This window comes from Gracilinanus agilis, chromosome 3 (genome assembly GCF_016433145.1).
Source record: "Gracilinanus agilis isolate LMUSP501 chromosome 3, AgileGrace, whole genome shotgun sequence".
NCBI lineage: Eukaryota > Metazoa > Chordata > Mammalia > Didelphimorphia > Didelphidae > Gracilinanus > Gracilinanus agilis.
Window position 1 is genome coordinate 259624143 of NC_058132.1, and position 26763 is coordinate 259650905.

The 26763-nt window shown below is 34.5% G+C and overlaps 1 protein-coding gene across 6 annotated transcripts in view; it reads left to right on the forward strand.

The window, feature by feature from the left end:
- The window catches only part of COBLL1 (cordon-bleu WH2 repeat protein like 1), a 198366-nt gene that overhangs the window by 81898 nt on the left and 89705 nt on the right, over positions 1-26763 (forward strand). The gene's annotated exons all lie outside the window — the stretch shown is intronic.

Here is a 26763-nt window from a genome sequence, read left to right on the forward strand (position 1 = left end):
TCTAAAATCTGAAACCCTCAGAGGTATGTAGGTGCCTCTATGAGAAGATACATGGATATTTACATGAAAAAGAAGAAAAGGCATTTAAGGAAATGAACTGGTCAAATAAACACAGAAGAAAGAATAAAGATCAGATATGTTACTTAACTCTTATAATCCTACCATCAGCAACTAGTGACCTCTTTGCTTAATTTCTCATCATTATTCAGTCTTTATGAACAAGGTCTTTTACATATATTGAGGATATTCTTGACAGAAACATAAAAGGGAAATGGGCAAATTTTTAAATATAATTTTCCATAGCACATGTTTGAAAATGCAAGATTTATTGTTTGTTAGTTACAAAGACACATATGACATAAGAAGAATAAAATGCAACCATAAAGATACTTTTTGGTTTTATGTGCCAATACAGTTTTAATCATTTTCTGACATTTTGTGATTCATGTTCTTTTTCTCCCTTTCACCTGTCCCTCCTCCCTAAGATTGCAAGTAATATAATATAGTTTGTACAAGTAAACTTAAGGGTTCTTTCCTTCAACAAGATGGAGTGCAGGCATTTTTTTCAGATCATGAGCGTTCTTGGCTGTAGTATTATAGATTTTGAGGTGAAAGGGATCTTAGTGTCATCTAATCTATTTTCCACCTGAGGAAACTGAATCGAATTGAAATTAAGTAACTTCTGGAAGTTCACATATATAATAAGCAGACTTCAGATTCAAATCTATATCTCCCGACCCCCAATCCAATAATCTTTGCACTGAATCACTATGTCTAGCTGTCTCTGAACCATAGCCATGCAAACCATTTCCCTCTATTTTCCCTATTTCTTCTCAGCACCTCCAGACCAGACCATCCCAAAAATATACCCATTTTATTCAGCTCTAAAAATTATGCCCCTGGGCTAAGCTATCTTTTTTCTTTTTTTTAACCCTTACCTTGTGTCTCAGAAATGATTCTGAGTATCGGTTCCAAGGCAGAAGAGGGTTAAGGGATAGGCAGTTAGGGTTAGGTGACTTCACCAGGGTCACATAGCCAGGAAGTATCTGAGGCCAGATTTAAATCCAGGATCTCTGGGTCTCCAGGTCTGGCACTCTCTAGCCACCTAGCTAACCCTTGGACTAAGCTATATTGATTAGTGAGTGAGTATGAACTCAACTAGTCACCTATATCTAGCTGGTCTCAGGCTCTGCTTCACATTTCATAAATTTCCTAAAACTGCCCACCCCACCTGTGTTCTGAGTTCAGTAATCAAATCAATATGGTCATTTTCAAAGGGGAAAAAGTATGTCAATTGGTTGTCCAGCCTAGCAACTCAGCACTCCAGTGACTTTCTACATATTCTCTTGATGTCTCCATTTGTTAGAATGTAAGGTCCTTGAGGGCTAGAACAACTTTACTTTGTATATGTTTTCTCAATCCCAATTTTTGTGTTTGGCTAGAGTATATGCTTAATAATTGCTCTTTTGTTTTCATTAACCACTATTCAGCTAAGCTCAGATGGAAGAGAGATTCACTATAATAGCAGTTCTTCTGGTGATCTGTTTACAGATGACCTTGTTTTCCTGGAATATTTCCGTAGTCATCCAAAAGAGACTGACTGAGGAATCCACATAAAAGCCAAGTAGACAAAAAGCAAGCCTTGCACAATCAATTAGCAAGCATTTATTAAGTTTTTAATATGTACCAAGCATTGTGTTAAATGCTGGTTAGATTTTTGGCATCTGTTTAGATGGAGTTAGTCCATTAGTATTTATATTTTTTTGACAGGTACCCCAGATGGATGGTCCAGAGCTGAATAGGACAAGAAGAATGGGCTAGATTATATATTGGAACTGAGTGTATTTTCTTTTGTCCCAAGATGCTCCTTGACAAAAGGAATATCTTTTTAGTATCATTCATTGAATTTATCAAAAATATGGAAGCTGAGGCTTGGAGAAACTGATTTGTTCATTGTCATATAGCCAATCTGAAGAAGGAATTAAAGGCCAGAGATCCCTAGCCCATGCATAGTACTCTTTCTGCTCTTAATCATGCTCATATAACTTAACTGCTAGAAGTGGTATGAAAGCATTTTCCAGATTATGTATAACTGAAAAAGATTGTCCAGACATATAATGAGAGTGAGGGAGGAAAAACAAATGAACATCCTGAGTATTACACTGGTATTTACAAAATATAAAAAAAAGTCAAAGTTATCGCACATTGGTTGGATATTCAATAGACCCTCTATGGAAGATTTGTGAAAGGACATAGTAACAGTTGTCCTGGACAAGAAGACATTGAGTTGTAATATGCAGCCCTGGAAAGAATTGCCACCCTGATGAGAGATATATTTTGTTAGTATTTCAATATCTCTGTCAACCAAGATAATAAAAAATAGTTACTGAATAAGGTGGTCATTTTCCTATTGCTCAAAGAGCATTGCTTTCTCAAGAATTGGTTATTAAAGGTCTCTCTTTACTATACATTTGACATTCAGTTCAACATTGAAGCAGATGTTTAATAAGAACCTAGTATGGCGGACTTCTCTACTATCATTAATGCAAGAATCCAGAGCAAGGCTGAGGGACTTGCGAGAAAAAAAAACTAGCCACATTCAGAGGAAGAACTGTGGGAGGAGAAACACAGAGGAAAAACAACTGCTTGAACACATGGGCTGATGGGGATATTATTGGGGATGAAGACACTAAATGATATCTCTGGACCAACTATCAATAATATGGAATTGGGTCTTAATCAATGATACATGTAAAACCCAGTGGAATTGTGGGTCAGCTAAGTGGGGTTATGGGGATCTGGGGAGAGGGAAAGAACATGAAACATGTTAACTATGGGAATATATTCAAAATAAAAATAAAAATTTTAAAAATTTAAAAAAGAACCTAGTATGGCCAAGATACTGTATGCCAAACTCCAGAGCATTCAGAAATGAAAACCCAGTGGAACCCCTGTTGTCCCAGAACTACAGTCTAAGGGGAGGCAGAGGAGGCACCAGGTCTATTAGAGATCAATTCACTATCCATGCCCAAAATAATTTTAACTAGTGAAGGTTCTAAGTATTATTAACTTGCATACTTTGACATATCTTCTAAATTTAGTTTTATATATTTTTAATGAATATTATTATATTAATAATTACATAGGCAACATGTAATAATATACACATTACATATTATACTGTATATATGTATTTATGCATGCATAAACAGATATAAACAATGAGAATGTACCAAAGGTTTCTGAAAAGGGCAAATTATGAGAAATATTCTATAAATAATGATGGTGTTAGGTTTCTTAGTGTGTTTATATTATGTCTAATTTAATATAATATAAACTTATTGAATATAAACAACCATATCTAATCACTGAAATTATTTAGAAATATCTGTGCTATTTCCATTTTTCAATCATTAAGTATTTATTAACTACCTACTATGTGTAGGCATTGTGCTGGGTCTTGGGAGAAATACAAATTCAAGGAAAAAAATAAATCCTACTCATAAGGAGTTCCAGAAGCAAGTTTTCATATTATTAATATAATGTTTTCCAGTATGTCGGTAGGCCTTTCTGCTGTCGTGGAGTCATAGAAGCTTCAAAAAGCTTCTATGACTCCTATATAGAAAGTATTGTATATAGAAAGTCTATAGAAAGTATTCTGGTTTAGTAGTTTTCCAATTTGTGGCTTTAAAGATTCCAGGTATTAGTCTTTCCCCACATAGCCTTATGTACTTTTTACATTTATCATACTCCCATATGTTGGTTGCATTTTTTTTGTTAACTCTTATCTTCTGTCTTATAATCAATAGTAAGTATTCATTCTGAGGCAGAAGAGGGGTATGAGCTAGACAGTTGGAGTTAAGTGACTTTCCCTGGGATCAGATTTGAACCCAGGACTTCCTATTTCTAGTCCTGGCTTTGTATCCACTATGCTACCTAGCTACCTCAGGTAAGGGGAGGCAATACTGTTACACTACTTCTTTGAATTTGCAATTCAATGTATTTATACTTCAAAGTCTAATCTTTTTTATATTTTTTAATATTAAGAGCAACAATATCCCAGCATACTGAAAATATAGCTATGTTGGTGGATTGATAGCTTGTTATGTCAGAGGGGAAGTATCATTGTCACCCTTGCCCACTGATGAACCCAGAAGTAATTTCACAGGGCAACTACCCTTTTAGTCCTTTCTTTGGAAGACCATACCTCAGATTATGATTTTATGTGTGTGTGTGTTTTCCCTGCTCTAGCTCAAACTTCAGTAACCCTCTGTCTTTCCTTTGCCTCCTCTACTCTGCTCAGCTTTCCACCCCCCAACTCCCCACATACACTGAAGAAAGAATGGGAATGCATGCTGATGCAGTCAACCAGAGAATGCTTTTTTGTTGTTTCTATAGGACTACTGCTAACTATTTTGTCACTGACTTGAAGTTCTCCACTAGTGTGAAAGTTATTTTTCATAGTTTCCTATTAATTAGATTATTAATTAATATTATTAATATTATTAATTGCTAATTAATATTATTAATATAATTTATATAGTTTGTACTACATGTCAGGCACTATATAAGCACAACACAAATATTATTTCATTTGATCTTCACAAGAATTCTGGAAAGTATACTATTATTGTCTCCATTTTACAGTAAGGAAAATGATGGATCAGCCAGGATCAAAAAACTAATAAGCATCTGAGACTGAATTTGAACTTAGTTCTAATTGACTCTAGGTCCAGTTGTTCTATCCAAGGTGCCACTTGGCTTTCAGTTCCCTCTAAGTCTTCCCTCCCACCCTCCTTCTTAGAGTCTTTATTTAGTACATAGAACTCTTGAGAATATAATCCTCTGGAAAGATTTTTTAAAACTTCTTATTTAAATTTGTTACATTAAAATACCCAGTTAACTTCTTCCCATTCCCTCCCCCCATTAGAAAAGATCATCATTTGACCAAAAGATATATGTGTATATAAAATTATGCCATTTATATTTAACAATTTTTCCTCTGGAGGTGGACATATACAAATGAGTCTTCAAACAATATTTCTGTTGCTATATATAATGTTCCCTTGATTGCTCATATCTTTTTTATATTTCTGTTTCATAGTATCATAGCTTGTTATAACTGAAAGGAACCCTAGAATTTCACGCAATCCAACTTGTTCATTTTATAATGAAAAGTCTGATTACAAGGATTTAATATTAGGACTGGAAATAATGATTACTCCAAGGACCCAAGTTACATCAATTAGTGCAATGCATTTTTGTGCATTCTTTATGGAAAGAAAATAGAATGAAAATGTTAATTTCAGAGGAAAAAAACTTATCAATTGACATGGCTATTCCTTCCAGTATTAAATAGAGGATGTAAGGTCTGACTAGGCAAATAAATACATATAGTATTTAGAGAAGGAATCGTAAATAATAATCAGCTCTAGCTAATAAAAGAGGAGGGTGTGTGGGGGACATAGTGAAAGGAGTGCCAGGTTTGGACTCAGTTGTTCTTGGCTCCACTACTTGCTTGGCCACTTACTACCTATGTAACTTCAGCAGATTATTCTGCTTCTCTTGGGCTTCAGCTTTTCATTTGTAAAATATTAGGGTTGGACTCTTTGACCTTTAAGGACTGAATTTAAGACTGAATTTACTCCATGACCTTTTGATCTTTCTTTTCCTTTGTTCCATTCTACTTTTCATGGAACTCTTTTCTTTGTTGGATTTTTTTTTTTTTGCTTCTTTTTCCAATAGGTCAATTCTATTTTTTAAGAAAATCTTTTCTTCATTGGACATTAATACCTCTTTTTCCAGTTAACCAATTTTACTTTTTAGGAAGTTATTTTCTTTTTGCTTTACTTTCATTTCTTTTTCCCATTTTTCTTTGAACTGTCTTACTTTATTTTTGAGTTTTTTTTTCTTTTTTGAGTTCTTCCTGTACTTGAGACCACTTTCAATTTTTCTTTTAAGTTTTGCATGTGGGTGCTTGGATCTCAAAGTACCCTATGGATTCTGTGCTTTGTTCTTGGTAGCCTTTGAAATTTTTGAGAGGAGTTTCTTTTACTGTTTGCTCATTTTCCCAACTCTTTTTTTGCCTGTGGACTGAATTCTTTTTTTTTTAAATTTTATTTAATTAATTAATTTAGAATGTTTTTCCATGGTTACAAGATTCTTGTTCTTTCCCTCTCCTCCCCTCATTCCCCTCCCATAGCTGATGAGACATGTGTCATTGATCAGGACCTATTTCCATATTGTTGACATTTGCACTAGGGTAATCATTTAGAGTCTACGTCCTCAATCATATCCCCATTGAACTATGTGATCAAGCAGTTGTTTTTCTTCTGTGTTTCTCCCATAGTTCTTTTTCTGGATGTGAATAGCATTCTTTCTCACCTTACTTCCTCAGGTGATGCCTCAGAATTGTCCTGGATCATTGCATTGCTGCTAGTAGAGCAGTCTTTTTTTTTTTTTTCCCATGGTTACATGATTCATGTTCTTACTCTCTCTCCCCCCACCCCTCTGTAGCCGATGCACATTTTGTGGACTGAGAATTCTGAAATTCTGAAAGCTGCTGATTTTGTCTCCTCTGCTGCTGGCCGGCAGGGCTTGGCACTGTGAACTATTTTACCCTGGGTCCAGGTCTTCACCAAAGCGGTGTAAGCTTGAAAGGGGTCCAGCCTATGGACTTCCAAGTCTCACTGTGGGCTGGTAGGTATGTGTGGAGGGGTTAACCAGCACTCCTCTGTGTGCAGATTTTGTTTCCAGTCCCCCCATATCCCATGAAAATCAACTCTTTCTGCCTAGCTTTCAAGTTGAATTCAGCAGGAGAACCCTCTCACTACATCTTGCTGTTGGTTTTTCACTCCTGTCATTTTTAGGGGCTTTTTAAAGATTAGTTTGGAAAGATTATTAGAGTAGTTTCAGATTTTGCTGCTACTAAGCCACCATCTTGGCTCTACTCCTCCCCAAATCTGTTTTTACCTATAATTGGAAAAAAATATTATTTTATATACACTTTAGCAATATCCTTAGATTACCACTTGCAATGTGCGTATTGGAGCATCTAGATAGCACAGTAGATAAAGTGCCTGGCTGGGGGTCCAGAGGACCTAGGTTAAAATCTGGTGTCCCTTAGTTATAGGTGATCCTGGCAAGTTAATTGACTCTACTTTGCATAGCCCTTGCCTTTTTGTCCTACACTTACTAGGAGAGAAAGTAAGGGTTTCTTTAAAAGAAAAAAAAAACCATGAATACCTTCACCAAGGAAATAATTTTACCAAGAAAGTGATAAATATGCATAGAATTATAAATGAGTCATAGTAAAGTATGATTCAGGTATTTTCTCAGGGCTTTGTCTAATCAGTCATTAAGTGTTAGATGAGACCTTAGAAGTTTTTCTTGCTTTTATAATATGTGAAAATAGAGAAATATAAAATATAAACTAGTTCAAAGCATTCAACTATGATAATATTTTTTAGATTCCCAAGGCAAAAATAAATATACTTGATAGACTTTCTTCGTTAGGTTTTGAGTTGATTGCGTAGTTTTTTCTTTTATTCTTACTATTAATGGTAGATTACTTGATCCAAAATACCATAACAGGGAAAAACACATTACTCATTGCTACAGGAATCTTGAAGCTTTTAATTTTCTTTTCCCAAAGCTGAACAAGAAAGATCCAGGGATAGATGTGCAGTATGAAAGCAAAATTATTTTTAAAGGGTGTTCTGTTCTCCAGGTGAAGTAAATGGGAGAGTAAATTATTGACTTAAAATATTAATAGCTTGCCCAGAAACCTCACAAGGCGACAGCATGTCTCCTTTGGAAACACAACCTGTCCAGTGTCTGTTTGCCCTCTTCTGCCCACTCATACAAAAGGCATAATATTCCTAAGTCACTAGAAATATCACCCCATGTACATTCCATCAATTGCTTTATAAATGATCCCAGAGGCTTAAAAATACATTTTAAAACACAGTTCAAGTAGAATATTTGTAACAGAATTAAAAAGGAATACTTATTTTTCACAGATTATTGAATCTCAGTAAAATACTTGAATAAGTTCCCAAGAAGGGCTAATGGAAATAAGATTCAGTTGCTTGATATCTCTCTTCAGTTTGCTTTCAGCCACCTATGAGTCTTGGACTTTCACAAAGTCCACATTCAAAACGTCTTTAAGGTTGTCTTTATATAAATCTGAAGGATTGATTATGTTGGATTAATTAAACCCAGTTGAATGAACTGGGTGTGTTTCTCTCTCTCTCTCTCTCTCTCTCTCTCTCTCTGTCACCCTCTGTCACCCTTTTTCTCCCTCTCCCTCCTTCCCTTTCTTCCTTCTTTCCTTCCCCTTACTTTTCACCTTAGAATCAATACTAAAAATCAGTTCTAAAGCAGAAGAGCAGTGGGGAATAGGCAATTAGAGTTCAGTGTTGTACACGTAAGGAGAATCTGAGGCCAGATTTCAATCTAGGTTCTCCCAACTCCAGGCCTGGCACTCTATCCACTGTGCTACCTAGCCGCCCCAGTGGTTTTACTTGAAGAGAAATTCAGTAATTAGAAAAATGTTGGGTCTCACTCTGCAAGGTACACTACTCTCTCCAGAGGATTTTTTCTCTACCATGCCCCTTAATTTAGATTTTTTTCCTTCCTTGTCCCTCTTTTCAGTCCCCTATCAATATCTTGCCTTCTTTCATCAGAATATATTTGTATTTCCATTATATTCCTGGTGCTTAGCACAGTGCTAGGAACAAATTAAGTGCATCATATATCCTTGTTGACTATTGTTTTCTGAGAAGTCTTGAAGTAGTAAAAAGTGTGAGGTATTTACATTAGATTCTATTTTTTTCAACCCTTAACTTCTGTGTATTGGCTCCTAGGTGGAAGAGTGGTAAGGGTGGGCAATAGGGGTCAAGTGACTTGCCCAGGGTCACACAGATGGGAAGTGTCTGAGGCCAGATTTGGACCTTGTCTCTAGGCCTGACTCTCAATCCACTGAGCTACCCAGCTGCCCTACACTAGATTCTTTTAAAAAAAAAAAACTGCCATGAAAATAAAAATAGAAGAGGAAGATGTAACCTGGAATGAAGAACTTATAGTTGTTTTACCTTTTAAATTATAAATGCATCAAGCAAGCCTTTACACTTCCTGGACCTCAAACCCTATATAAAAATTTGCCTGGGGAGCATGTAGTTAAGGTGTGACTTCTACTGATACATCTTTTACTTTCCCCTTTTCCTCTCAAATTCTCACCTGCCTTCTCTATAAATTCTAATTCTTCATTTCAGAAGGAAACATTGGGACCATATCTAGTTAGGAAACATCTAAAAGTCCTAAGTTTTGCCAGTCTTTAATCCCAAGAATAAAGATCCTTGATTGTATAGAAGATTCATAGGAGATCTCTTTTCCTCCTCTAACCAAACACACCTGTCTGAACATGAGTGTGAGTGGTTGTGCAAAGCAGTACAGTAATAGGCTTTGTGCCATTGGGAAGTGGCACAGGTGGGGTGGATCAGCTTGTTAAGAGCTATGAAAAAAACCCCTGCTTTTATTAAATTTGATGCAATTCAATTCTCTGTAGAGTACATATTGGTTTTGTTTTAAGGAGTCACTTGTACACATATGTATTATAGTGACTTTCAGTATTGGAAGGGAAATCATCAAACAATATTCCCCAAGCTAAAGGGGGGAAAGTGACATTCTGATTGTTACTCTTATGGGATAATAGAAGATTGGAACAGATTGCGTTGTATAAACTTTCCTGCAGCCTATTGATGCAGTGAAATCCTGTTGAGAGAAATAAGAAAGATAGTTTTCTGTTTTTTGTTGTTACTTTTTTTTTTGTGGGTTACTATTTGATTCATATAAGTTTTCCTTCAGAACTGTCAAGTAATGACAAATTTTTTGTTTTTTGCTAATGGTATTTTTGGGTTGGCATAAAACTACTTAAAATACTACTCACCAATTTGTAATTGTTTCTTTTTTTTCTGCAGCTAATCAGTATCAGAGATATTGTGATAAGATGTCTTTACCCAAGAAGCCTGTAAAACCCTATTAATATTTTTAAAAAGGTTTATTAGTTTAGTTTTAATAAGTTTAATAGTCTTGTTAGGTAAGTTACATAAAAAACCAACAATAGATTTCTTTTATTAAAAAAAAAACCTTTAAAATAACCTTCAGAACTTTTCTTCTCCTATAACCAATTATCTATGCCTGTTAACTCTGTCTACCTATCATACTTTGAACCAGATGTTGATTCAGGTCAGTGATTTATGAAGCAACTAGAGATCCCCTCCCCAGTTGTGCTTAGAAGAAATTAGCTGAATATTTAAAGCCTATACAGCTATGTAAGGTATGACCTTCATAAGAATAAGATGATCAAAGGCAAATTCAAAAAGCTATTTTTTATATTAGCAAGAGTTCTTATTTTCACCGTCTTTTATCTGAATTAAGACTAGTACTGGTAGAAAAAGTACCTGTTTTGTAAAATATCAATATGAATGTGTTCTGGAGTATACTTCTGGTTAAAGTTCTGTTATCTTTATTGAGATTTTTTACTTTGTTTCTATTCTGGCTGCAACCAAGTAAAGTAGGAATTGTTGCACAAGTAGTTATTTTTGTGCTGGTTAAATTCCATCATCATTTTCTGTAAAGGCTAGCCTTGTAGATTTAGTATTGTTTGCTTTAATATTTATCCAGAGTTGAGCAGTGTGGGGATCATGGAATATTGATTGATGTAGCCGCCTTCTGTTGCAATGAGGTTTGTAGAACTACTATAGTGGTAGAAATTAGTTGGGTCCCAGCTACTGCTTAAGATAGAGTTAGAGATGGGGGCAGCTGGGTAGCTCAGTGGAGTGAGAGTCAGGCCTAGAGATGGGAGGTCCTAGGTTCAAACCCGGCCTCAGCCACTTCCCAGCTGTGTGACTCTGGGCAAGTCACTTGACCCCCATTGCCCACCCTTACCAATCTTCCACCTATGAGACAATACACTGAAGTACAAGGGTTTAAAAAAAAAAATAGAGTTAGAGATGGAGGAGGAGTTGAAGTGAAATGAGGAGTGGTCTTGACTTTTGATTTTATTTCTGAACAGAGTTTCATTTAGTCTATAAACATTTATTAAGCACCTATTATTATGTACCAGGCACTGTGCTATGCTTCTTGAAGGAAACTTCATTTACCAGTGCAGATAGGCAAGGATTCTACATTTGTAGTCTTTGAATATTAGTTTGGGGCACTGAATTTAAGTTGTTTGTCTACCATTATCTAGCAAGTATGCAAAATAGGCCAATTCTAGCCCTTATCCACTGTACCAGTGATTTTCAAAGAGTGGTCTCTGCACTCCATGAGGGGGTTGTGAAGTTAAAACTATTTTCATAATAATAATAAGACAGAATTTGTTACTAAACTATTTCTTCCTTTTCCAATTACATATCTTTGTAAGTCAGGATTTTCTATATACATTTCAACCAAAAATATATACTGTAACAATGTGGAAGCAGATATTAGAATCCAGTTGTCTAGCATCTTAAGCCTGACATTAAGAGATTTGCAAAACACGTAAAGCATATGTAACACTTTTCACTAAATTTTGTTGTTTTAGAAAAGTTATTTTTCACAAAATAATGTTAATATGACCTGGATTGTTATTTTTAAATGAATTAATAAATATTTTAAGTGTGTCCGTTTTGATTTCCAATGCAACAAACATTAATATATAGAATTCATATTAACAGAAGTTCTTTGTTGTCTTCAATAATTGAGTATAAATATATCTTGAGGCCCAAAACCTTTGAGAACCACCATATTATATCATTTTGCCACTGTTTTTTTGCTTGGAGGTAAGACTACAAAATAGCTATTAAAACAAGTAGGATTTTTATTCTTGGCTTTTTTGAATGCCAACAATGATCCTATTTCCTTTATTTTTTTTTCCAGGCTTTATATAAGTAGGGCTCTTTCTTATGGGTGATACCCATTTGGTTTTAACAATCTTATTTGACAAATGAGGAAACTGAGACCATAGAGGTAAAGTTCTTTCCTGGATGTTATATAAGAATAAATACAAAGAGCCAGAATTCGAACTATTCCTTTATTACTATATCTATTCCTTTATTACTCTCTAATTGATTTGAAAATGTTTTCCTCTTATGGCATGTAATACATGTCATCTTAAATTCTATGTGACTTTTCTGTTTATGAAAAGTTCCATTTTCTGGGTAGATGTTAAGTTACACAAATTGATATTCTAGTTGTATAAAGTAGAATTAGACTATAAAAGCAATAAAATTATGCTATCTCTGTAGGTGAAATAATTTATCTGAAGGAAGTTTGTTTTTTTTTTTAAATTTTAATATTACTATGGAAAATATATTACCTTAAAAAAATACTTGGGAAAGTTTTACTTCCAAGATGAATTTTGTAAGATCAGTAAATTCCTTTAAAAAAAAAAAAAGATATTTGCCTGTGTTAAGAAGTGCCTGGCACTTACTAATGCTACTGTTTATCATGAGGATAACAGAAGCAGACACTTGGTCCTACAGTCTCATATGCTGGGAATGTTCAAGTGAATGATACCTTTTTAATAAGGGCTTTTATGAAAGACTGTAAGTATGTATATGTGTGTGTGTGTGTGTGTGTGTATTGCTAATAAGATTTATAAAGTATTAGGCATTTTGTTTTTTAATGTTACTTATTTTATTATTAGAATATGTATTTTTAAATTAAAAAAATTTAAATGACAGGGGAGAGAATTCGCACATTATTATTATTAATTGCTGTAGGAAAGACTAGAAAAAAAGATCTCTGCTATTGTTTTCTATTCCTTTTTGGTATTTAGGGAGGCTCTATGTTATCTCCTTTATTTTTGGTTAACATTCTTTCAATGGCAGAAAGAAAGGGGAAGAATCTCCACCTCTTTGAACCAGTATGTATGAGACTGAATTGTTTGTGTTATCTATTGTTCCTTTATAAAATAGAAAAGTCATGTACTGCCCCAAACTTAATTTTTATTGTTGGGGAGGATAAGAGACTTTCTAAATGTCCACCTTTGTCCTCTGAATTATATCCAAGAAAAACAATTCTCCTCAAATAGAATTAATGTTTTCTGTGAGACTTCTTTCCAAAACTATTTTAAAAGGCTTCCAGAGGTATAGCCATTGTACATTTCCTTTTAAAGGGCAGCAACATGTTTATAAATATGCTTTTTTGGAACTTTTCCACTTACAGTATGCTTTTACTTTTATATGTTTCACAAAATTTTAGAATTGGAAGGAATTATTGATTACTATAACAACCCTGTGATGTGGGGAGGGTTGTACTTCTATTGGCCATATGTTAAACATGAAGAAAATGAGATTCACAGGGATGAAATTACGTGTATAGGGAGTTATTGACTGGACAGTGGTAAGGATGGCAGGAGAATTTTTGTCTTTTGATTTATTCCAACTCTCCTTCCATCTTACCTTGCTTTTGTTATGTCATAGTTCTCTAAGTCATTCTCCTGAACAAATTTTTTAAAAAGCAGTATTTACTAAGAAGTCCTTTAAATTTTTAAAAACATGAATATCTTTTGATTGGAGCAGATAGACATTTAGCTTAGTTTCAGGAAATCACTTTGAATGGTGGAACAGGCAATAAAAATTTTGTCTTGCCTTGTCTTTGATTTCAGAACATCTCTGGGAATACATCCTATTTTGCTCTCTGAACATACAGTGTGACTTGCCTCTCCAGCTAGAATTACAGTATTTGTTTTTGTGCAGTTATATGGTAGAAATTTCATTCTATTACAAACCATACCAATGCTACATCTTAAGTATATGCCTGGTTTGACATAAATGTCAGATGAAACTTGAAATTATGGTGAAAATAAATGCTTTTATAGATGTTAATATTGAGTAAAAATAGTTGTGGGGAGTTAAAAGATTGCTTTAGTTAAAACCCCAGCTTATTTTGGTTGGAGGTTCTTGCACTTCAAGAAGAAAGAAGAAAAAATAAAAACTATTGGTATTTTTTGGTGGAATTTGGTGTTTTCCTCATGGAAATCCATTTTCATATTGTGGGGAACATCAGAGTCCCAGGGAACTCAGTTTGTGAAACACTGATATAAGTATTCATTATTGCATAGCTGACTAGTACTTAGTCAAAAGAAAAGGTTTCTTTAGAAGTGGGAAGATAATGAAAACCTGACAGGGTGGAACCAAAACAGCAGAGTATAGCCTTGTGATTTATTCTTAAACTACAAATTTAAAATAAGTTTACTATAGTAATATAAAAGGAATAAAATTTTGTTATAATGATTTTTATCAAAATATTTAATTTCAGAATTAGCAAAAACATGCATAAGTTACTCATGATCACTTTAATTACTTTAAGCAGATATTGTCAGGATTAACAACTGTACAAACCCAGTGATCCCTGTGGGGTGTGAGTTCCAGTGATCCATGTGGGGTTGTGAGATTATAAATAGACAGGTTTAATGATGTCATTAAATGAGGAAGACAAGAGGGAATGCCTCTGGAATGCCTATTTTCCTCCCTCTGATTAATATGTCCTTTGGAATGAAAATCACTAGTTTTGATAAATGAAAGAGCAAAAAGGGAATCTTGGAGGTAAGAGGAGAAATTTAACCATTTGAACATGCAATATAAAAACAATAAAACTTACGCTTTGGAAGCCATAGGTAATAGGTATATTATTAAATCAATTCAACTTAGATATTGTAAAATTGACGTATTTAAGTATTTAATCTACTTGAGGTCTTGCTTAAGAGATTTTTAAAAATGATGTTGACCCTTGAAATTGTATTGGTTAGTAGCCTTAATGTGCAATTAGAATAGAACATCCAAACATCTTTACACCTAAGGTCTTGAATGGCCTATTATGACTTGCTTAGGAGCATGTCTTCTAATCAGGTTCATTCCAGTGGATGGAAGAAAGGTTTAGATAATAAAAAAAAAACTAACAAATACTCCCAAATACAGACTGTATATACAGACTATATTAGAGATATACACTCATACACATAAGCACAAATCATTTCCAATTCTGTGACAGCTGTGACTTTGTGGCTTCCTCACTTGTCCATGTTGTATTGTGGTAGAGAGGAGACTCAGTCATTTTTGAATAATTAAGAAGTGACAGTATTGTTAGGTTATTTAGCGACTAGAGAACTGTCCTGAATTTAAATTCCATTATATATGTCTTGAATACTTCCCGAAGAAAAGAATTGTCATACTTAAATCATATCATAAATATACAAAATTAGTTGAACTGTTCAATTACTTTCATAGAAGATGCTTCTGTGTTGCATGAATTGAAGCCAAGTTCATATTTTTTATTTCTTCAAACAGAAAACTCTAGAATACAAATTAAGAGGCAGGGAAATCAATTGGAATATCTAATTGATTTCATATCATATCTAGTATTTGTACTAATGTTTAAAAAAATCTTAAAATTTCTTAAGCTTCACATTTATTTTTTTTAAACCCTTAACTTCTGTGTATTGACTCCTAGCTGGAAGAGTGGTAGGGGTGGGCAATGGGGGTCAAATGACTTGCCCAGGGTCACACAGCTGGGAAGTGTCTGAGGCTGAATTTGAAGCTTCACATTTAAAAGAAAAAATTTAAACTTCTAAAATTGAGTAATTATTGGACATGTATATATAGTCATGAAATATTCAAATAGATCGCATGGATGTAAATATGCCCTCCAAAGATGCTAATTGCCATTGCCAGCTCATTCTAGCCTGCTCCTTTTAAATCTAAAGAATATTAACTTGACTCATCTCTTCAACTGGAATTATAGTATTTCTGTTTATAATGACTGTCCTTATTGTAGAGATTCCAGGGAAATGCTATGAGGCAAGATCAATCGATATCAATTGATATGTTGAGGATTTAACAGAAATATATGAGGAAATTAGATTGTGGACTTAAATGAGCATTTTAACTATCATTAATTAATTAAATAAATAATTAATATACTTTGTTTCTTCCTTCTAATTGTTCTTGTAATAATCTTACTTTGTGAAGAAACTCCAGTTTGAAATGTGGTAGAAAACTATGGAAAAAATGCTGTTAAAAGTCAGAGGTTCAAATCTTTGGTGTTCTATTTATTACCTGTGACTTTGGACAAATTATACTAATTCTCTCATCTAAGTAGGAGGTTGATTCTATGTTCACTGTAATACCTTTCCACTCCCAATATTATGACTTTGTGATAGGATAAAAGTCTAAAGGTAATCAGCATCAGTAGTACCTATGAACATTTATGGCCAGGTAGATTTAGTGGAAATTTATATTTTAAATATTTGTAGTTAATTTTTATCCTCGGGCAAATGGGTGAATGAATGTATTTGTTTTTTGCTTTTGATTATAGGAAATTATTAATTTATAAAAACATAACAAGATCTATTATGAAAGACTGTGGTAATAAAGAAAAAATATTTTGAACTTTCAGTAGCTATTTCAGAACAAATCTTCTTACTAAAAATCTTAATAGTTTCTTTCTTGAGCAAGGATTCTTGGCATAGCATATAGGTCTTTGTTTCTAGACCCACCTATTTCCTCAGGCATATTCTCTTATCCTTGTGAATACTGTATATTTCTTTGTCACTTCCTTCTATTGTTCTTAGGCCAAAAAAATAGCTTATGGATTTTAGAATGTTTCTAAGCTTAATGTAAATTAGCTCATTTTGTCTTGGGTCTGTTAGGATGGGGAAGGAAAACTACTTTAGATATATATGCATGGTTATCATAGTTATTGTTATCATCATTCACTGAAGTCACCATGGTACAATGTAAATAGCACAAGATTTGGAAGGAATCAAAAGACATGTTGTTATACCTTAGTACTGTTGTTTATTCTCTAGATCAATGAACCTTTTAGAGACTGTGTGTTCTATCTCCCTCCCCCATTACCTCAGACAGGGGAGTGAGTAAATCCTCCCATTGGACTGCTGGGCAGAGGGGCAGGTGAAATGAAAAAAAAAATGTCCTTGGGTATGGTGGAGAAGTGGAAGGGAGCATCTCGGCTGGAGTCCCTCTGCCTCTCTAGTAACTAACTCTGGTGGGCAACAGCACCCGTGCCCACAGAGAGGGCTCTGCATGTCCTCTTTGGTACACATGTCATAGATTCACCATCATGGCTCTGGATGATTTTGAGCAAGTAACTTAAGCTTTTCTAGGATTGTCTTCTCAGCTGCAAAATAAGGGCTTTGAGTTTAGCTACTCTCAAAGGATCTTTCCAATTCTATATCTGTAATCCCATCATAACCTTCAGTTACCACAAATCAGTCAACAAACATTTATATATGCCTAATCACCAGGGAATAAAAATGAAACAATCCCGATTCTCAAGAGGCTTATATTTTATCAAGCATAAGTTCATATAAAAGGTTCTTTGGCAATTGCATTTAACAGCTACTTAAGTAAGGAATCCTGAGAGTAGGAATTGTTTCATTCTTGTTTGTATACCCAGCATCTAACTAACACTGTGTTGTTAGTTAGAATATTGGTTGATTGAATGTTCTATAATTGAAAGAAAAAGTGAGCTTAAAAACATTTTTTAAAACTACATCCCACAGCCCAGTATAGTATGTTGATACTGTTGTTTGTGCTATAAATTATGAGTGAAAACTTCTGGAAAAGAGTCAGCCAAGTTTAACTGAAAACAACCTGAGTTACTGAGTGACTGAATTCAGCAGAAATCGAATGGTCCCATATCAGGAATTTCTATTAATTTTTTTTATTCTGAACTTAACAACAAATAGAACATGTATTTTTACATCCAAAATAGAGAAGATAATGAGAATTAACATGAAACCACAAATCTGACTTTTCTTTTAAAATATATAATTATTTTATTATTGGTTTCAAAGCTTTTTTATTCATCTCTTTCTTTCTGACTTTCCTTTATTTCACTTTATGCCTTTGGAAAAAAATACTTCTATGACCCTTTTTTCTTTCTTTTTTTCAGGGAAAGAGTTAGGAGACTTATCCCTCAGAAAACCCCCTCTTCCATGCTCCCTCCCAACTAATAAGAAGAAAAGAAAACCAAAATTCTCATAACGAATAGGCATAGATAAACAAAACAGATTTATACTTCATACTTTGGCCACCTTGAAAAATATGTCTCATTCTGAGCTTGATACCATCACCTCTCTATCAGGAGGTTGATAACATGTTTTATTCTCATTTCTCCGAAATCATGATTAGGCATTTCCAAATTTCTGAAGTCTTTCAGAAGTTTTCTTTACATATTTTTGGTTATCGTGTAACTACTTCCCTTGCTTCTGCTTGCTTTACTCAGAAATCACTAAGCATTTCCAAGTTTCCAAAGTCTTCCAAAATTCTTCTTTGCATATTTTTAGTGCTATTGTGTAACTAATTCCCTTGCTTCTGCTCATTTTACTCAGAAATCAGTTCATAAAAGTTTTCTTTGAAACTATCTTCCATCATTTCTTATAGGGCAGTAGTATTCCCTTACATTCACATCCCATTATTTGTTCAGCAATTTCCTAATTGATGGATTCTCCCTTAGTTTCCAGTTCTAATTGAACTCCTATTAATATTTTTGTTGCATGTAGGTTTTTCCCCCCTTCATTGATCTCTTAAGGGTATAGACCCAATTGTGGTACTGTTGAGCCCAAAAGTAACCTTTTAATGACTTTGTGTGAGCATAGTTCCACATAACTTCCCAGAAGGGTAGACCAATTCAAAATTCTAAGTACAGTATATCACTGTGCCTGTCAGAGATATTTTAGAGGCAGGATCATCATACTACTGCTCATGGGCCAGATCTGGCCTGCTGTCTTGTTTTTTCATGACCTTTAACCTACGGGGCAGCAGACTTCGTCCAGGGCCTGTAGTTTGCCAATCCCTGTCCTAAAGCAGATTCTTGAACTGTTCAGATCATAGATTTAGAGTTGAAAATACTTTAGCAGTTATCTAGTTCAGGATATGTCGAAATTCATTCCTAGGAAAATTTTGTGACTCTCTTAAAATCACATAGGAGGTAAGAGGCAGAGGCAAGATTTGAATTTCATTTCTGTTGCTCTAGATTTGTCACTTTTTCTATTGTTCTGTAGTGGATATGTTATTAATCTAAAAGGAATGACTACTAAAATTCTGTCCAATTCAATCAATCAACAGGCATTTATTAAGGGCCTATTATATGTGCCAGGCACTGTACTAGATACTGTAAATAGAAAGATAAAATTGAAACATTTCTGGCTCTCAAAGAGGTTACAGGAGAGGAAGAGAGGCAGGTATTCACTCATATAGCTGTATACAAAAAGGATACACGATATAAGGCAATTTGAAGGGTGAAGAACCAGCCATTGAGGGGTAAGGAGCAGGGGAGGATCATGGAAGGCTTCCTGTAGAAAGTAGAACTTCAATTGACTTTTGAAGGAAATGAGGGATTCTTAGATATGGATGTGAGAAGGAGTTCATTCTAAGCATAGAGTCCTATGTGGTCTAACTCTAAGGGCTTGTGAATTTAGGTTATGTTATCCAGAGAAAATAGTATGAAATACAGAGGTGGGCAACCTAGGTGACATTTGAAATGATGTTCTATGTTATGGCAAGGGTTAATCATAAGCAAAATTATAAAATAGCTAAGATTTCTTTAGGTGTCTCCCATCTTAAACTTTCCCTACTAAATGTATGCTCTATGTCTTATTCTTCATCATAGTAGTTTGACAAGGAAATGCAGAATAGTGTAGTAAGAGGGTTTAGGATTAGAAGGCTTGGGGTCCATATCTAGTTCCTTCTACTACTTGTTTATGTGACTTTGGTCAAGCAAATCACTTCCCCTTTATGAGTCTCCAAATCTTCATCTTGAAAAAAGAGGAACTCATATTTAAGTTATGTTATTATATAGTTATGTTATTATATAGTCTTAATCTAACTATTGGCAAGTCAAAATTAAGGGTTTAGGTGATGTTAACTACATAATCTTCCTTAGAGCACATTTATAAAAGATTTCTGGGAGAATTGACCAACCTCTATCTTTTTTCTTTTCCCTCAACCAAAAGTTATTTTTTTTCCTTTTTATTCACTGTCTAATATGCTTAAAACTATAGAAACACTTCACCTTGCTTCCTAAAAAGGAACTTCTGTCAAGTATTTCTTTCAAATGGGCCAATTTATACATCATCAATTTGATTTTGAACTGGATCTAGGAAAGAAAAGTGAGCACTCTTTTCCATCTCACTAGGGAATGAATGGTTGGAATGGTATTTCTGAAAGTTTCCTTCTGATCCCTTTACCTTAATAACTATCAGACTAAGAACTGCCCTAACTGAGAAGGCAAAAAGCAGAGCTGGGAGAATATGTTTGTGTACTTAGTACAAAGTTTGAAGACTGCATTCTTTGTACAATTTGCCAGAGACTTTGAAACTTTACCATAACCTATAATCTGACACATAATGAATAGCTACTTACCATGGAGAATAAAATGTACTTATATTGAGGAAAAAGTGTCCAAGAAGTGCTAAAAGACTTAAGGGAAGAAGGCCCCCACTACACTGGGTAGATCACAGATAGAAGATTGGTGGGTGGACAGATATAAACAATCATACTAGAGGGGAAGAAAGGATGAGGGATATTTGATTGAAGATTCTCTCCATACTGATGTCACCACAAAATATTACAGTATTTGCATTTTTTAAGGTGTACCCCCTGACATATTGTGCCTAGGTCAAGTGTCTACTTAGGGCAGCTAAGTAGTACAGTGAATAGAGTGCTAAACCTAGAGCCTTCCTGAGTTCAAATCTAGCCTCAAATACTTGACCCTAGGCAAGTCACTTATTCCTTTTTGCTTCAGTGTCCTCATCTACAAAACGAAATAGAAAAGGAAATGGCAAACCATTCCAGTATCTCTGCTAAGAAAACCCTGAATGAGACCACAAAGAATTGGACATGATTGAAACAAATGAACAAAATAGTGTCTACCTTGCCTATCTGTGGCTCTAGCCACAAAGGCAAACTATCAGTTCCTTAATGTCTTAAATGCAGTCTTTGCATAAGTCTTCACATTCTGAACCAGGCAGGTGTCACTTATAGAGGCATAGGCTGAGCACACTAATGTGCCAATTGGACACTTAACAGGGGTGCATTCTTTTCTTGCCAGAGGTACTCATTCAACTGATAGAATTTTAAGGCCTTCTGTGCCACACAGTTTGATAGTGTTCCTGAGTTCCTTTGGCCATAGAAATCCATTTGCTGAGGGAAAAGGTTATGATGATGAGCTGAAATAGTCCATGGACTAGTCTCAGAACCATGGTTGGATCTTCTTCACCTCAATATAGGATATTCCAGAGCATTTGCCCAGTCTTCATAAATTTTTCATTGTTAATTTCATATACATTTTCTCATTTCATCTCTATAGGGATCCTATGAACTCTTATCTATTTATCAGGAAAGTTTTCTTACAGGAGAAAAAAAAAGACATATATTTTATATATATTTGTGTATATAATGTGTGTGTGTGTGAGAGAGAGAGAGAGAGAGAGAATGAGAATGAATATGAATATGGGTATAGATTTTTTTGGTGTCAGGAAAATCTGAGTTCAAATCTGATCTCAGAAACTTACTGGTTGTTTTACACTGAGCAAGTCACTGAATGTGTCTATTGGCCTCAGTTTCCTCAACTGTAAAATAGGGATAATAACAGCACCTACTTCTCAGGATTGTTGTGAGGATTAAATGAGATGTATACTGTGTACTTTGTATAACACCTACTACTTAATAAATGCTTGTTTTCTTCTTTCCCTCTATTGATTATCTCCCATTTTTCCTGCATTTATCTTCTTTATACATAGTTTTTGTGTTGTTTCTCCCTTTAGATTGTGAATACCATGAGCGTTTCTTGCCTTCCTTTGCATCCTGCTTAGGACAATGCCTAGCAAATAAAAGGTGCTTAATAAATACTTTTTGACTGTCTGATTAGTAAGGAGAGAGATTTTTGTTTTCATTTTCACAGAATTGAGGCACAGAATGATTATAACATTTGTCCAGGATAGAATTGAGACCAGACCAGGACTTCAGATTCCTAATTCAGTGTTCATTCTTTCAGTCATACTTTGCTGTTTTTTCAACATTACTTGGAGCCTTTAAGTATTGAAGTGTTTGTACATGCATGTAGGGGTCAGACAGCTTTGTTTAGTAGGAAGGGTGCCAAATTTGATGTTTGGGAACTTGGATTCAAAACTCACCCTGTTAGTTACTTGCCCTGAATTTCAGTTTTCTCATCTGTAAAATAACAGGATTAGACTTGATTACTTCTGAGGTGCCTTTCAGCACTAAATCTATGATTTATATTTGTGTGTGAGTATCATTTGTTCTTATGGAGGAACTCTGCATCTCCTGTTTAAAGCATTTTCACTGGCTATCCCTCATGCCTGCGACTTCTCTTTTCTTATTGTATTCTTGCTTCCTTCATATCCCAGTGAGACTCACCTTCTGCAAGAAGTCTTTCCTAGACTCCTTTTAATCCTAAATCCTGTGTATATTTTTACATAGTTCTTTGCATGTTGCCTCTTCATTAGATTGTAAGCTTCTTGAGAACAAGAACTTTTTGCTCCTTCCCTTTCTTTGTATTGGATTGACTTACCACAAAGCCTGGCACATAGAAGTTGCTTAATGAATGCTAGTTGACTGATTAATAGACACTTTATAGAATGGGTTTCACTGCCCTTCCATTATTTCCTCAGTTCCTCATCTTTATTCTATTCTCTCCATTGTTACTTGTCAGATTTGTTTTGTATATAAGGATTTATGTATTTAATGTGTCATGACAGTAATCCAGCTTGCATATTTGATGCAGAGGCTGCCAGATGCTGAGCAAAGGAATCCTGAAAGATTCACATGAAACATGTAACACTAGTAAATCTATTAATGAAATATTATTTACTTAGAGCCTCTGTCTTTTAAGATCACACAAATTTGTTATTATAAATGCCATATTTAAGTTAACATCTTTCCTGCTACACCTCAAATTTTCAAACACTCCTAAAATATTCCCAAGTGCTTCTTCCAGCTAATTAAAGTCTTTAGCAAAAGAGGACTGTCAGTAATCTGGGAATGATAAATGCACATCAGTTGTTATTTTCCAGTCATTTCTAATTCTTTTTGACCCCCATTTGGGGTTTTCTTGGCAAAGATACTTAAATGGTTTGTCATTTCTTCTCTGGTTCATTTTACAGATGAGGAGACTGAGGCAAATAGGGTTAAGAGATTTGTCCCAGGTCATGCAGCTAGTCTCAGAATTGGTTGGAACTCTAGGCTGGGCACTTAATTTACTGCTCTTCCCTGTGAATGTTTTTCTTTTGTGGGGAGAAAGCTTATAGATTTTATTTAATGAAAAACTATTAGAAAATACTAGATGGCTCAGTGTAGTTCACCTACTCTGTGACTTAAAAGAAGTTCTCACAATAACAATAACTTGTTTTTACAGCACTTTTTACAAAATAATTTTCTTACAACTGCTTTGTGGGGTAAGTAGCAATAAAATCCCCATTATAAAGATGAGGCATCTGTGGTGTATAGAAGTTGTGATTATTGGTATGATGTCACACAGCTAATGTCAAATCCAAGATTTGAATCCAGTTCTCTACATTCTATTCTAGGACTTTTTCTAGACAGTGGACGGAGCATGAGGCTTAGAGTCAGGAAGATCTGAATTCAAATCTATCCTCAGACACTAGTTATCTGACCCTGGATAAGTTCCTTAATCCTGTTTGTCTCAGTTTTTTCATCTGTAAAATGATCTGGAGAAGGAACTGGCAAACCTCTCCAGTATTTTTACCAAGAAAACCCCTAATGAAGTCCCAAAGAGTTGGACATCACTGAAATGACTGAACAATTTTTTGAAAGTGAAGATCAATTTGCTCTTATCAGAAACATTTGATTTGTTGATATATTGATTCTCACTATTTGATTTGTATCTTTATTTGTATTTACATTTTTATTCATTTCATATTTGTGTATATATGCCCTTTTTTCTTTATTCTTTTGCTTGTCATAGTGATTTTTAAAGTCATGTCTTCCTTTTTTTCCTTTGAAAATGCTTAATTTAAACTTGGTGTCTCTGCCATTCTGAAGAAAAGAGAGGGAGGAAATAGATCATATAAATAGCATTCATTTATTTTCTGGCTTAAAATAGTACTTTGAAACTTCACACATCTTAAAGAGTAAGATATTTTAAGTTTCAACTTTGTAGCTTTTAATATGGGAAGATGTAGTAAAGTATTTTTGCATGCACTAGACTATATTTTCATTTCATTGCCAATATTGTACCATATTATTTCTCTTGATGAATATTTGAACAATTATGGGGAAGTGCCTCAGGGAGGATGTTTCAGTATAACTTGAAACTTGTTTTAAAGTAGTTTGGGATTTTTAAGTGCTTTTCTTGGTTGGGTTTATCTTTACCTATCAATTTTTATAGCTGAGAAAAATATTTTTGATATACTCTTTTAGTGAATTATTGGTGATCTAAAGATTTTTTTGAAACTTTTAAAAGAGATTTATGTTTTTATCTTATAAAGGTAAGTGTCAAAATTGCTTTAGAATAGTAGCCTGGGGAAAATAAATTTATCTATGCATAAAATCAGGATCACAACAAATAACTTCTGAATTCATATACCCAAAGGCAGGGTAATGAACATGTAAATGTTCCCTCTAGATAGCGAAGTCCTCTTTGCTTTTAACAAATCATCAGCTAATACATATATAAAGCATTTCTTAATTGCTTTACTCCAGGCACTTTGCTAAGAGCTAGTGTTGCCTGGACAAGCAAACAAAGCAGTCCCTTCTCACTTAGTAGGGGTAGAAAGGATTCCTTTTTATTTTTAATTTTAACATATTTTCCCAAGTTTGCATGATTCATTTTCTTTTCTTCCCCTCTTCCCTCCCTCCTACCAGAGTCAACAAGCAATTCCACTGGGTTGTACAAATGTTATCACTTCATACCTATGTCCATTTTATTCATTTTTGCTATAGAGCAACCTTTTAAAGCCTAAAGCCCAAATCACATACCCACATATACATGTGATAAGTGATGTCAGATGTTTTTCTTTTGCATTTCTACTTCCATAGTTCTTTTCTCATTGTGGATAGCATTCTTTCTCATAAGTTCTTCAGGACTGTCCTGGCTTGTTTTATTGGTACTAGTAGCAAAGTCCATTACACTGGATTATTCTACAGTGTTTTACTTTCTGTGTACAGTGTTCTCCTGGTTCTGCTCATTTCACTCTGCATCAGTTCACTGAGGTTCTCCCAATTCACATAGAAATCCTCCAGATCATCATTCCTTATAGCACAATAGTATTCCATCACCCAGATACCACAATTTATTCAACAATTCCCCAATCAAGGAATACCCTCTTATTTTCCAAATTTTTTGCCACTACAAAGTGTGTGGCTATGAATATTTTTGTACAAGTATTTTTCCTTATTATCTCTTTGGGGTAAAAAGCTAGTAGTAGTGTTGCTGGATCAAAGGGTAGGCATTCTTTTAAAGCCCTTTGTACATAATTTCAAATTGCTTTTCAGAATGACTGGATTAATTCACAACTCTACCAGCAATGCATTAGTGTAGTAGAGAAGATTCTTATGGGGAAAGATTGTACATAAAGGATAGATGGTAGGAGCTAGGGAAAGGGGAGTGTAGTTTAATGAGGAAGAGAAGAAAAAATTCTGGAGTTAAGTGACCTTTCCATAGAAATGGTGGTACTGGGAGGAAGTCACTAATCAGAAGAGTCAGACCTGAGAGTAGAAATGTTCCTGTGTAGGAAGATAGTTGATGAGGAAGTGGAGAAGTCCAGAAAGTAATTAGAAACAAGGAAAGTTATTTATTAAGTATTTGGTTCAATATGATGTGACCTATGTTAATTACATTGTATGATCATATGGTGAAGTCTTAGCTTCCCCAAATAAAGAAAATATTGATAATTTCTTCCTAAAATAATTTTAAATGTATGTGTAGATATGTATCATAAACTTAGTTTTCTTTTCCTCCCTGTGGCCATAAAGGTGATTGTTTGATAGGACAGGCTTCGTTTATCAAATCCCTGAAGTTCAGAAGCAATAGCCAGGTCTCATAATATAGTGAAAAGACCATCAAGTAGGAATTGAAAGTGTTGAGTTCATTCCACTAGCTTAGGCCTCAGGAGAAGTCTCGAGCTCCACTCAAAACCAACAGTATTTTAAGAGAAAAAAACCTTTTTTTTTTTTTTTCTTAATAATTTTTTACACCTTCTCCATGTATGTGAGCAGCTAGGAAGACTCTTCTTCCTGAGTTCAAATCTGGCCTCAGACATTTACTAGCTGGGTGACTCTGGAGAAGTCACTTAGCCCTGTTTGCTTCAGTTTCCTTCTCAATAACAAACCACTTCAGTATTTTTTGCTAAGAAAACCCCAAATGAGATTATCAAAATTTGGATACAACCGGAATTCAACAACAACAACATGTGTATGTATATAAAATATACATGCAAAATACATATTTAAGGAGATGTGTGTATCTACTTCAATATGCATGTATCTATGTATAGTTGATGCATAGAAATTTTATACCATCTTATTTTTACTGACATATACTTTAATACAATTTAAACAAATGAACGCAGGGACCAACATATTAATTTGTCTCCAGAAGGCCCATATTGTAATGGATGACTGGCCTAGGGAAAAAGGATAATAGACCCTCAAGAATACCCATAATTTTTCACTAGTTTTTCATCTTGGAAGACAGAGTAAGCCTAGTATTAAA